The sequence below is a fragment of the Loxodonta africana genome, chromosome 3 (genome assembly GCF_030014295.1).
Source record: "Loxodonta africana isolate mLoxAfr1 chromosome 3, mLoxAfr1.hap2, whole genome shotgun sequence".
Classification (NCBI taxonomy): domain Eukaryota; kingdom Metazoa; phylum Chordata; class Mammalia; order Proboscidea; family Elephantidae; genus Loxodonta; species Loxodonta africana.
In genome coordinates, this window is record NC_087344.1 from 41223603 (window position 1) to 41236629 (window position 13027).

A 13027-nucleotide genomic window follows, 5' to 3' on the forward strand; every position below is an offset into this window, starting at 1 on the left:
AGCAAGAGCTGAACCAGTCGGTTCCGAGGGAGCTGAGCCCCCTTAAGGCATTTGAGGAGACTAAAGAACTCATGGTGAAAGTATAGAAAATAGGAATTTTTGTTGTTCCTCAATGAAAATCTATCGTACCCAAAAGGGAGTTAATGAAGAAAGCAACAAAATTGCTGGAAATAATGTTCTCACTTGTGATTATTGTTTCCCTGGGAAACTGTGGCTGTAGGTACCATGACACATGTGACACTCTTCAGGATCGTAGGATTCAGACCAGATTCCCACTCTCCACACACATTGCTAGATAGGTTCAGAAACATGCCACATGAGAGACATGTCACATAAACCTAGCACAAAACTTTGGTTATTCCAGAGTTAATTACCCAGTTCTTTTTCTCTCTTCTGTGCTGATCCTTTTGAATATTTCTACCCCTCTTCTGTTAAAAACCTGTTGCCATTGAGTCGATTCCGACTTATAGCGACCCTATAGGACAAAATAGAACTGCCCCGTAGGGTTTCCAAGGCTGTAAATCTTTGCGGAAGAAGTCTGCCATGTCTTTCTCCCACAGAGCGGCTCGTGGGTTCAAACCACTGACCTTTGGGTTAGCAGCCAAGCGCTTTAACCACTGCGACACCAGAGCACCTACCCCTCTTAGCTCCTCATTTTTCCAAAGGGAAGACCTAAATAAAAAAATTTTTTTTTTGTAATGACGGTAAAAAAACTGGTAGAGAGAAGGTTGAGACTCGTGGCCTAAGTGATTTGACTCTGAATTTTTTTTTTTACATGCCATAATTGATGTTAAAGCGTCTGACACAAGTTCTTGGCACATAGTAGACACTCAGTAAACGTGAGGTGTCTCTTCGTTTCTCATTAGCACAGATAATTATGATAGACTCATGTATCTGTGCAGATATATTTCTGTAATTGAAGCTTTAATTAAAGGAACACCACACCAGGCAGATGGTTCTTATCCCTGCATCCCATAAACCAAACAGCCATGGCTTTTCGATCTTGCAAACAGGCAGCATGGAGAGGAGCAGCATCCCTGGTGGTGCACCAAAGGGGAGAAGGTAGTCTTATTAACTAACCCTAATCCCGTTTTGGTGGCATTCATGCGATGCCAAATCCACTGATAATCGTTACAGTTTGAAATGGAAATCCTGTACATCAGAGTTTCGTCCCAACCAAAGCTTTTAAACCTCAAGTCAAGGGCATTACTGCAGCCCAGCTGGTATATCACAAGGCATGTGGTTTTTTGTGCTAGATCACAAAAGCTGACGAAGTGTTATTTAGGATCATCAGCTAAATACAGTATTAAATTAGAGTGCGACCATCCTGATTTTGTAGGTTTTGCCACTGTATAGCAAAGCAGAATTGAGATGTGATGCATGCTCCCCCTCCCCCGCCGCCCCGCTTATGCGGGTCCCCTGTGCTGTCTGAGTCACAGTGACCTTAATGATCAATCAAGTGCAGAATTAAAAAAAAAAAAAAACCACCACCACTGAGGATACAGGCAAAGGATTTACCTCAGATCTTATCACTTCAGAGAAAAGCTGCCCCCAGTGAGCAAGAGCCCTTTGTTCTTCTCACGTCACTGCCAGCAGGAAGCCAGGACTTATGGAGGAGTGGCGGTTTCACATCTCTGTGAGTCCATAGCAGCTCACCTTGACCTCTTGCGATTCATAACATTTCTTAACTTTCTTACCCTTCCTCGTAATCACTTATATACTCATGCACACAGTTTTCTGGTGTTTAGTGCAGATAGACATACAAATAAATTACATATGAGTTGGTAGGGGTGTGTTTTTACCACCTACATCTCACTCATTTATTTTTACTTTGGTAGAACCAGTAGGAAAGGTATTCATTTCTTAACTTCACAGCAAAACAGATAAGAGGGTGGAGAGTAATTTCTGCTGTCCTTAACAGTGGATGGTCTTACCATCCCTCTGTCATTTTTAAAGGAAGTAGGGCTTTCACTTGAAAAAGAGCCCGTATTATCCAGTAAGCGTATAATTATCTTCACATTAAAACCACGTCATCGGGTGTTAGAACCCGGAAGCACCTTAATTCATCTTAATAACATATATAAATAAAAACTCAGTCATCCTGGGAGCACAGTATGTGTGAACATAGGCAAAATGCCAAACCAGTGATCTCTGTGATGTGCTGTAGGGCTGCACGTGTGTAATAGGTAGGCAGAAATGTGTTTACCACCTTTTGGCTTGGGGGAGATTTCAGTTATTTGGTGAGATGCTCTTTGGCTTTAGATGTTAAATGTAAGCTACTTTTAGTAAACAATCTTGTGATTGACTCTGGAAAATATTGTAGAACCTATATTTAAAAAAAATCCAAAAAACAAAAAACCCTGTTGCCGTCGAGTCAGTTCTGTCTCATAGTGACCCTATAGGACAGAGCAGAACTGCCCCATAGAGTTTCCAAGGAGTGCCTGGTGGATTTGAATTGCCGATCTTTTGGTTAGCAGGTGTAGCACTTAACCACTGCGCCACCAGAGTTTTCAAAACCTGTGTGGAATTGTGCTAATAGGTATTACGCTGCTTGGCATTTTACATGTGCAACTTGAACCTGACAGACTATGAAATCTGTTTCTTCTCTGATTTGATTAGAGAACTAAACACATAACCTTTGAGTCTACGACACAGTTTTAGACTGTAGGAGTTTACTTGTGAAATGACACTATTGTTACGAAGAGAATGGCAGTTATGCCTTACGTCCAGGTAGTAAGTAGAGTTGTTTCTCCACAGAGAAAAAACATCAGCAATCTTACCCTGAATATTAGTTTTTTTTGTCTTTCCATAGTAGGTTTAGGAAAGCTTTCGCTCAACTAATTTCTGTGTATATGATGGGAGGAGGGTGGAATGTGCCGCCCACCCCCAAAGTGATTTATAATCAAACATTTACGGTCTGTAAAATGTATTCAGTGCCTAGTATTAGACACCGTCCTAGGTACCAAGAATAAAGCAGGAACCAAAACAAGCTAACTCCCCTCAAAGAGCTTATCTTCGTGGAGAGGAGGGGAGGACAGTAAACAAACAATAATAACAAATTGTTGTAATTAGGTGCCATTGAGTCAGCTCCCACTCATGGTGACCTTATATATAACAGAATGAAACGTTGCCCAGTCCTTTGCCATCTTCATAATCTTTGATACATTTGAGCCCATATAACAATGTTGTTAGGTGCCGTCTATGCATAGTGACACTGTACAACAGAATGAAACACTGCCCGATTCTGTGCTATCCTTGTAATTATTTGAGCCCATTGTTGCAGCCACTGTGTCAATCCAGCTCGGAGAGGGTCTTCCTGTTTTTCAGTGACCCTCCAAGCATGATACCCTTCTCCAGGGACTGGTTCCTCCAGATAACCTGTCCAAAGTATGTGAGATGAAGTCTTGCCATCCTTGCTTCTCAGGAGCATTCTGGTTGTCACATCTTCCAAGACAGATTTGTTCGTTCTTCTGGCAGCCTCAGTGTTCTTTGGCATAATTCAAAGGCATCAATTCTTTGGTCTTCCTTGTTCATTGTCTAGCTTTTGCATGCATATGAGGCAATTGAAAACACCATGGCTTGGGTCAAGTGCACCTTAGTCCTCAAAGTGATATTGTTGCTTTTTAACATTTTAAAAAGGTCTTCTGCAGCAGATGTGCCCAATGCAACATGTCATTTAATTTCTTGACTGTTGGTTCCATGGGAATTGATTGTGGATTCAAATAAAATGAAACCCTTGACAACGTCAGTATTTTCTCCATTTATTATGATGTTGCTTATTGCCCAAACCAAAAAACCTGTTACCATCAAGCTGATTTTGACTCATATAGGGCAGAGTAGAACTGCCCCATAGGGTTTCCAAGGAGCAGCTCGTGGATTTGAACTGCTGATTTTTTGGTTAGCAGCCAAATGCTTAACCACTGTGCCTCTAGGGCTTTGCTTATTGATCTCATTGTAAGAAATTTTGTTTTCGTTACGTTGAGATGTAATCCTTACTGAAGGCCATAGTCTTTGATCTTCATCAGTAAGTGCTTTAAGTCCTCTTCACTTTCAACAAGCAAGGTTGTGTCATCTGCATGATACAGGTTGTTAATGAGTCTTCCTCCAATTCTGATGCCCTGTTCTTCATGTAGTCCGGCTTCTTGGATGATTTGCTCAGTATACAGATAGAATAAGTATGGTGAAAGGATATAACCCTGACACACGGCTTTTTTGCTTTTAAACCACTCGGTATCCCTTTGTTCTGTTCGAATGACCACCTCTTGATCTATGTGCTCAGGTTGCTCATGAGCAAAATTAAGTATCCTGGAATTCCCATTCTTTGCAGTGTTACCCATATTTTGTTATGATCCACACAGTTGAATGCCTTTGCATAGTCAATAAAACACAGGTAAACATCTTTCTGGTATTCTCTGCTTTCAGCCAGGATCCATCTGACATCAGCAATGATATCTCTCGTTTCACATCCTCTTCTGAACCTGGCTTGAATTTCTGGCAGTTCTCTGTTGATATACTGCTGCAACCATTTTTGAATTATCTTCAGAAAAATTTTACTTGCATGTGATATTAATGATATTCGGTTATTTTTGCATTCTGTTGGATCACCTTCTTTGGAATGGGTACAAATATGGATCTCTTCCAGTTGGTTGGCCAACTAGCTGTATTCCAGATTTCCTGGCATAGATGAATGAGCACTTCCAGCGTTGCATCTGTTTGTTGAAACATCTCAAATGGTATTCCATCAATTCCTGGAGACTTGTTTTTCACCAGTACCTTCCGTGCAGCTTGGTCTTCTTCCTTCAGTACCATCAGTTCTTGATCATATGCTACCTCCTGAAATGGTTGAATGTCAGCCAGTTCTTTTTGGAATGGTGATTCTGTGTATTCCTTCCATCTTCCTTTGGGGCTTCCTGTTATTGTTCAATATTTTGCCCATAGAATCCTTCAATATTGCAACTCAAGGCTTGAATTTTTTCTTCAGTTCTTTCAGCTTGAGAAATGCTGAGCATGTTCTTCTCTTTTGGTTTTCTAACTCCAGATCTTTACACATTTCATTATAATACTTTACTTTTTCTTCTCGAGCTGCCCTTTGAAGTTTTCTGTTCAGCTCTTTTACTTGGTCATTTCTTTCTTTAATTATTCCACATTCAAGATCAAGTTTCACCACTAGTCTGTCAGTTTGTCATACTATGGTGGCTTGCTTGTTGCTGTGGTGCTGGAAGCTATGCCAAAAAAAAAAAAAAAATGCCAACAGTATGTCAAATACCAGCAGGGTTACTCATGGTGGACAAGTTTCAGTGGAGCTTTTAGACTAAGTCAGACTAGGAAGAAGGACTTGGTGATCTCTTTCTGATAAAAATTGACCAGTGAAAACCTTGAGAATAGCAGTGGAACATATAACAATAAGTAACACTAATTGAGTACTTATATGTCTCAGTTATATTTATTAACTTATTCACTCCTCAGAATACTCTGAGGAAGTATGTGCTGTTATCTCCAAATCATAGATGAAGAAGAAGCTGAGGTACAGAAGTTAAAATTACTTGCTCAGTGTCATACAGCCAGTAAATGGTGGTGTTGGCATTCAGGCCCAGGAAATCTAACTCTAGATTCCATGCCCTTAAACACTATGCTGCGTTGTTTCTCTGTGTAAAAATTGCCTAATCTGTTTATTTATTGGCAAATAAATAGATAAAATAAATGTCAGGTAATCATAGTGTGATGAGGAACAATAAAGCAGGGTAAACAGTTTAAGGGCTCCTGGATGCCTGTGTGTGTGCTCCTGTGGGCTGTTTTAAAAAGCCTGACTTGAACAGATGTCTCTGGTAAGGTGATTTGAAGGAAACGACAGAGTGAGCCACTTAGCTATCTGGAGTAAGAATATTCCAAGCAGAGGGAACAGTGAAAGCAAAGGGCCCAAGGGCAGTGTGTGCCGGGCAGTAGCAAAGGAGAAACCAGGAGAAGAGGGAGGAGGCCAGTCCGGGCTGAGTATAGGAGTGTGGTGGAGAGGGGTAGAAGGCCAGATGCAAGGGGCCATATCCTATAGGATCCTGCAGGTCATGAGGAGATCTCTTGATGCTACTGAAGGAGGAGGGAAGCCTTCTGAAAGTTTTGAGCTGGAAAAAAGACATGTTTAAAAGGATCACTTTGAATGCACAGCAGAGAATGGTCTAGGGCAGAGGTCAGCCAACAACATGTTCTGCAGCACAAATCTGGCCTGCTACCTGTTTTTATACAGCTTGCCAGCCAAGGATGGCATTTATATTTTTAAATTGCTGGGGAAAAAATTTTTTTTTGGTGATACACGAAAGTTATATGAAATTCAAGTTTCAGTGTTTATTCAAGTTCCAGTTTTATTGAATACAACCATGCTCATTCATTCTTGTATCATCTAAGAGCATTTTTATTCTACCATGGCCAGGTTGAGCAGTTGCTCCAGAGACAGCATGGCCCACAAAGCTTAAAATATTGACTGTCAGGTCCTTTACAGAAAATGTTTGCTGATCCCCGGTCTAGGGGGAAAGGGATGAGAGCAGGGAGACCAGTGAGGAGACAGTGGCAAAAGGTGATGATGACTTAGACCAGGGCAGTAAGAAGTGGCCAGGTGCTAGATGTTTTGACGGAAGTGCTGATGGATTGGATGTGAATATGAGGACTCAAGGATGATATCAGTGGTTTTGCACTGAGCAGCTGGAAGGATGAGATTGCCATTTACTGAGATTTGGAAGACTGTGAGACCAGGAGGTTGGGGAGAAATCAGGAGCTCTGTTGTGAACATGTTAACTTTAAGATGCCCAGTGGAGGTGCCAAATAGACTGTAATTGAGTCTGTAATTTAGAGGAGAGGTCTAGGCATGAACTAGACTTTTGAGTGATTTCAGCATATGGATGGCTCTTGAAGTTGTGGTACTAGATGAAATCGTTACTTAGAGAGAAATTAAAACATGGAGCCCTAGGACATGCCAATGTTAAGGGGAAGTGGGGAGAAGGAGCAGAGGAGAGTGGAAGGACCAACCAGAGAAGGAGAATCAGGAGAGAGTGATGTCCTGGCAGAAAGTGGCAGAGAGAGTGCTAATCTGTGTCAAATGCTGCTGAAAGGTCAAGTAAGATGCAGACTGAGAACTGACTGTTGGATTTGGCAGCGTGGAGTTCATTGGTGACTTCGATAAGAGCTGTATCAGTGAAGCGGGGAGGACAAAAGCCCGATCCTAGCTGATGCAGGTAAAAATGGGAGGATAGGAAGCAGAGTGGTGCTTTCAAGGAGGTTTTTTTTTTTTTTTTTGTCCGCAGCCTAAGTACATACAGGCAAGGAGAGGGCATAGAGTTGGATTTAACCTGGGATTGGGATTTTGCCAGGCAAGTACAATGGAGAAAGGGCAGAGCAAGCTGGTGAGTGATATGCGAAGGGCTAGTGTGATGATGGACCAGGCAGGGAGGCAGGTGAGGCATAAGAGAGAGAAGAAGAGCATGCAGAGGTGGGGGGTGGGGGGATAGGGATTCAAGGAGTAGGATCAGGGAATTGTTGGAGTTGGGGTAGTCAAAGAGTGGAATGCTTGAAATTGATAGAATGGAGCGGGTGCAGTTATGGTTAACATCAAGGTCTAGGGCAGTGCTGTCCAATAGAAATATAATGTGAGCCACATGTGTAATTTTTCATGTTGTAGTAGATGGATTTTTAAAAAATAAAAAGAAATAAGTGAAATTAAGGTTAGTTACCCAACCCAACCCACTGCCATTGAGTCGATTCCGACTCATAGCGACCCTATAGGACAGAGTAGAACTGCCCGATAGAGTTTCCAAGGAGCGCCTGGCGGATTCGAACTGCCAGCCTCTTGCTTAGCAGCCATAGCACTTAACCAGTACACCACCAGGGTTTCCATTAAGGTTAGTAGTATATGTCATTTAACCCAATATATCTAGAATATTATCATGTGAACATGTAATTAATATAAAAATTACTGACATATTTTACATACTTTTTTTTTCTAGTAAGTCTTTGGAATGTGGTATGTGTTTTACACTTACTGCATGCTGTGATTCAGACTAGAAACATTTCAAGTGCTCAGTAGCCACATGTGATTAGTAGGTATCATGCTGAACAGAGACACCAAAGTTTTGGAAGGATTTTCTATTTGAATTTGAAACCACTTGTGATTTGAAACTCTTCATGAGAGGATTAAGGAGCCCTGGTAGCTCTGTGGCTAAACTCTCAGTTGTTAACCAAAAGGTCAGCAGTTTGAACTCACCAACTGGTCCACTAGAGAAAAGACCTAGCAGTTTGTTCCCATAGAGGTTTCAGTCTAGGAAACCCTATGGGGCTGTCCTATCTTGTCTTTATGAGTCAGAATCGACTTGACAGCACACAACAACAACAGCATGAGAAGAGTAGTATTGGAGGGGAAGGAGGAAGAGGCTGTGGCTGTCAGTTAGAGTTGTGGTGCTTCTGTGGCCGCAGCTCTTAGGTGCCCTAAACCTCTACCACCAAGTGAGCACTTTCTGACCCCAAGCCCATCCACTTTTCAAAGCCTCTTTGAGGTCCTGAGAGGTTGCTCATAATCGTTTTAAATCCAGTAGTATCTCCCTGGGATCAGGGGTTTGGGGCAAGATTTCTGAGTCACAATAAAATGTCAGAACACCAGGCCATAATTTTGACAGAATCTTCCAAAAATGGCGAACCAGTTCTAAACGGTTCTTGGCCAGCAGAAACAAGGGCAGCATATACATTACATAGCAACCAGATCTCTAGTGCCTTGCTGTTTAATTGGAGTAGGAAACAGGCAGCGGTGCCCTGCTCAAAGATGGTGGCCTGTGCAGGAGACTGGATTATTGACAAAACTGTGGAGTGACGCACGTTCAAAGCGGCAAGGTCGGCTGCCATGTTTGAGTGAGGCACTGCTGACTTTTTCCCAGTTGGGTCAAAAGGCCACATGAAAGAGATTTGGTGGGTATGCAGCACCTACACTGCCCTTGTTTCTGTTGGCGATGACTGAACTATTTAGCCGGTTTGAACCCTTGATTTTACTTTCACCAGAAAGCCTTTTGTTGAATCGTTAATGGAAATGCTAACCCAGTGTGAGCAACTCATTACAGCCAACTTTTTCCCAAGAAAAAAAGCATCATTTAGATTCTTTGTTTTGGCATATCTTTAGATTCCTAGCTTTATTTTGGCATAACTCTGTTTGTTATATATAACTCAACAACCCTAAAAGTGTTTGAAGCCCTGCAGAAGGCAAAGGTTAGTAGCTTCGAGGCAGTACCTCAGAAATCTGCCTGTACTTGGCCGATGCTTTTGAAAGGGCAGACATGGCGAGCCTTCTACCATGTGGGAATTTAACTATGTGGGTTTTCTTTTTGCTGTGATTCACAATGTATCTTAAAAAAAAAAAGATTAATGAAAATTGACGATGGTGTGGGAGAGCTATTTTTTTTTTTAACTTTTGTGGACCAGAAAAAAGTGAAATATTTTGAAAGGTAACCAGGAGCACCCGAGGAGCACATGTTTGGCTACTACAATAAACCAACCAGTTGCTGTTCTGTCGACTCCGACTGAGGGTGACCCCATGTGTGTCAGTAGAACTGTTATCCATAGGGTTTTCAGTGGCTGATTTTTTGGTAGTATATCCCCAGGTCATTCTTCCAGGGCACTTCTCCCAAGGTAGCCTTTTCCAAGGTGGACTTGAACCTCCAGCTTTTTGGTTAGCAGCTGAGTACCTTAACTGATTGGCACCACTCAGGAATTCCATACTGGTAATGAGCAATGTTAATTGGATCCCACAGGGAAAAGTTTTCCTACCTTGAAGAATGTTTTAAATATGAATATAGTAAATAGATACCCTGATTCTGGACTTCTTGAAGATTTTATTTTGAGGATTTATTTTGAGTTCCTTTTAGCTTGTTTCCTGAAGTATTCCAAGAATAACCAAAAAAAAAAAAAAAACACAAAACCAAAAATTCTCCCATCCCTGATACTCAGGAGGAGCTCATTTTGAGCCATGTATTTGTGAACACTCTGTTCTTGGATTCCTTTGACATTGAAGGGGCAATTGCTTGTTCATTTTGTGTTAGCTAATGTCACCAGGATGAGGACTCTGAGTAGCCTCTAGCTTGTCCGTGTTCAGGCTTTAATAATTTCCTAAGAGGATCAAGAGAATCTGCTTTGTAACTCATTGTGTTACTTTCTTTTAAACATAATATTCTTCCTGCACCATTGTATTCACATGAAAGAAGAGTCAGTAAACACAATTTAGTAATAATGAAAGCGTACTCATTACATAAGTTTTCTTAAGCTCTTTTTATTCTAATTAAAATGTTTCCGTCTGATGGGGGGAGAGTGTATAAGGAGCGAGAATTGGAAATTAAACAAGATATTAAAAGAACATTAGTGGTTTTATTGCCATTTGTTTTGAGGTTTTTTCCCCCCACTAAATGATGTTTTGCTTGTAAAGTCACCCCTTCACACGCAAATCTTTATGATGAATAGACTGAAATGCATCCAAAGAGCAAAAGAGGAGCTATCTTAGGATGCCACTTTCAAATTATCACACATGTTACATAAGGGAACCGAAGTACTAGCTGTTTTTAAACCATCGTTAGTATAATAATCCTTTCGGTACATACACAATTCTAGTTTCTTTGAAAGTGAAGGTCGATCTGTATAGGAGACTAGGAAAGTGAGTGTTTTGATGTTTGTTGATGGTTTTTTATTTAGAGTTGGGTCACTAGCATACTGTTGTTATAATTCTTGCTTGAAAAAACCCAGAGGATGACATTTAAAGTTGTAATTTATTCATCCATTCAGAAATTATTGCTGAAACCTAAACCTTAACCAACACAGTCAGCGTAACCTTGACCAAGGCAGACGCTTGGTCCACAGCAGGCAGGCGCTTGCTGCACTCCCTGTTCTGCAGGGTACAGAGAGCTCACACTTATGCCACCCTTGGAATGATTCTGTGTGTGTTCCTCTGGGTTTGTCTCTGCTAGTGAAGTACTCACTGACCTGAAACCCAGTCTCTAGATACAGGTCAGGCTAAGATAGAGGGACTCTGAACCCCATAGGCCTTCGTGATCTGGTACAATGTGCCCCCACCTGGCTGCTTGTCGCCTGCCTCCTGTTGTTCCCAGATGTGGTAGACACCTCACACTCTGTACTGTCACATGTGCTGACCCCTCCTGACCCCCCAGCCCCTCTACCCAGTTCTTCCTTATCTGGTGAGCGTACTGTCTTGAGCCAGCCTAGATGTCACCTCCTCCATGTACCCTCTCCTGGGCCCTATGGGCACAGATAGTCCTCTCAGCTCTAACCTGGGCACCACTTCTCATATCCTAGAGAGGGCTCTTGCCATGCCATGTAGTAATTTGTCTCTGTATTGGTGTCTTTAATCCACTAAGCTATGGGCTCCTCAGGGACAGGCCTTGGGCCTTGCTTATTTCTGTGTCCCTAAGCACAGCTCTTCGTCTACACAGATTGTGAGCAAGGTGGAAGACTGGGTGAGGGGATGTGGGGGAATATGCCTTCAAGTCAAAAAGACAAATTTAGTGACTATTTTGGGAGAAGAGAGTAAATAGTGTTTTTGTTTATATAGGTCTTAAAATTTTGGTAGCAGAAAGCAAATGTGTGAAGAGCAGTGGAAAACAAATCAGAAGCTGCTGTCTGATTCCACAGAGATGATCACATTTTATGGGGAGGGGATATATGTATAAAATTTACATTTGATCGACTTGAGATCTTCAGTTTGTTCTGGTGTCTTCATTAACTAATTATTTAGTTGGATAACTCCAGGGAAATAGGTCATAAATATCAGGAGGACTTTTTTTGTAAGAAGCTCGTAGTGCTTTTCTTTTTGCAGTGTACCTCCCCCTTTAAAAATAATTAATTTTACTTTGTTGTTGAGAATATACACAGTGGAACATAGTGTGCCCCTTTTAATACCATGTTCTAGGCTTGTGACTGAATGTGATGGTTCTTTTTCACTTACCTTGATCCAGTGGTGTTAAATGGTCATTTTTTAATTTTTTTGAAGTTTATTTTATTGTGGTGAAAATATACACAGCAAAACATATGCCATCTCAACAATTTCTGTATGTACAGTTCAGCGATATTGATCACATTCTTCAAGTTGTGCCTTTATTCTATCATTTTCCAAATCATTCTACCACTATTAATATAACCCAGTGTTCCCTAAGCAGAAAACCCCCCTCTCCCCTTACCTCCCACCCCTGGTAGCTGCTAGTAATCTTTGATTTTTTTATGTTAGCTTATTTCATGTAAGTGAGATCATACAGTATTTGTCCTTTTGCAGCTGAATTATTTCACTTAGCATGATGTTTTCAAGGTTCAGCCATGTAATAGCATGCATCAGGATCTCATTTCTCTTTATGGCTGAGTAATATTTTATTGTGTGTATATACTATATTATGTTGGTCCACTCACTTGTTGATGGATATTTTTGTTGCTTACGCTTTTTTGGCTATTGGGAAAACTGCAGTGAACATTGGTGTACAAGTTGGTCATTCTTATATTCAGTTAATTTGAGGTTTGGTTAGAAATCAGTCCCAAATTGGGAAATCAAATTAGACAGCATCCACCCCACCTGCCTGCTCCTACCTTGTCCCTGTAAGACCCTTATAAGCGCAGTGTTCAGTGGGCCACCTAAAAGCACTCGATTTATGATTCTCACCCAAAGGGTACCTAAGCAAGAAGAGATAATGGGAAGATTAGAAGTAACAAACCTTCTTAGGAAGAGCAGAACTTCTCTCCAGCATCAGAGTGAATTTTCGGTAGTGTTTAGGGATCACTGTATACATTACCTGTAGCCGATTGGGATCTTATGTTAATTAGGAAATGTTAGTCCTTTTACTGACGCAAGCTTAAGTATCCCTTTGAAATACTGTATTTTTCTAACTTGTAAAACTTGTCCAGGGAAGTAACAGTTGGAAGTGCTGGGAATTAAATTTAAGAAGTCCTTCTTAGTTCTGTGCTTCATGTAATAGTCTCTAGCAGAGGAGCCTCTCTAAGCATTGTGTTCTAT

The 13027-nt window shown here is 41.3% G+C and overlaps 1 protein-coding gene across 2 annotated transcripts in view; it reads left to right on the top strand.

Annotated features, from left to right (window-relative positions):
* CAMTA1 (calmodulin binding transcription activator 1) overlaps positions 1-13027 on the top strand; it is a 1094671-nt gene that overhangs the window by 87491 nt on the left and 994153 nt on the right. The gene's annotated exons all lie outside the window — the stretch shown is intronic.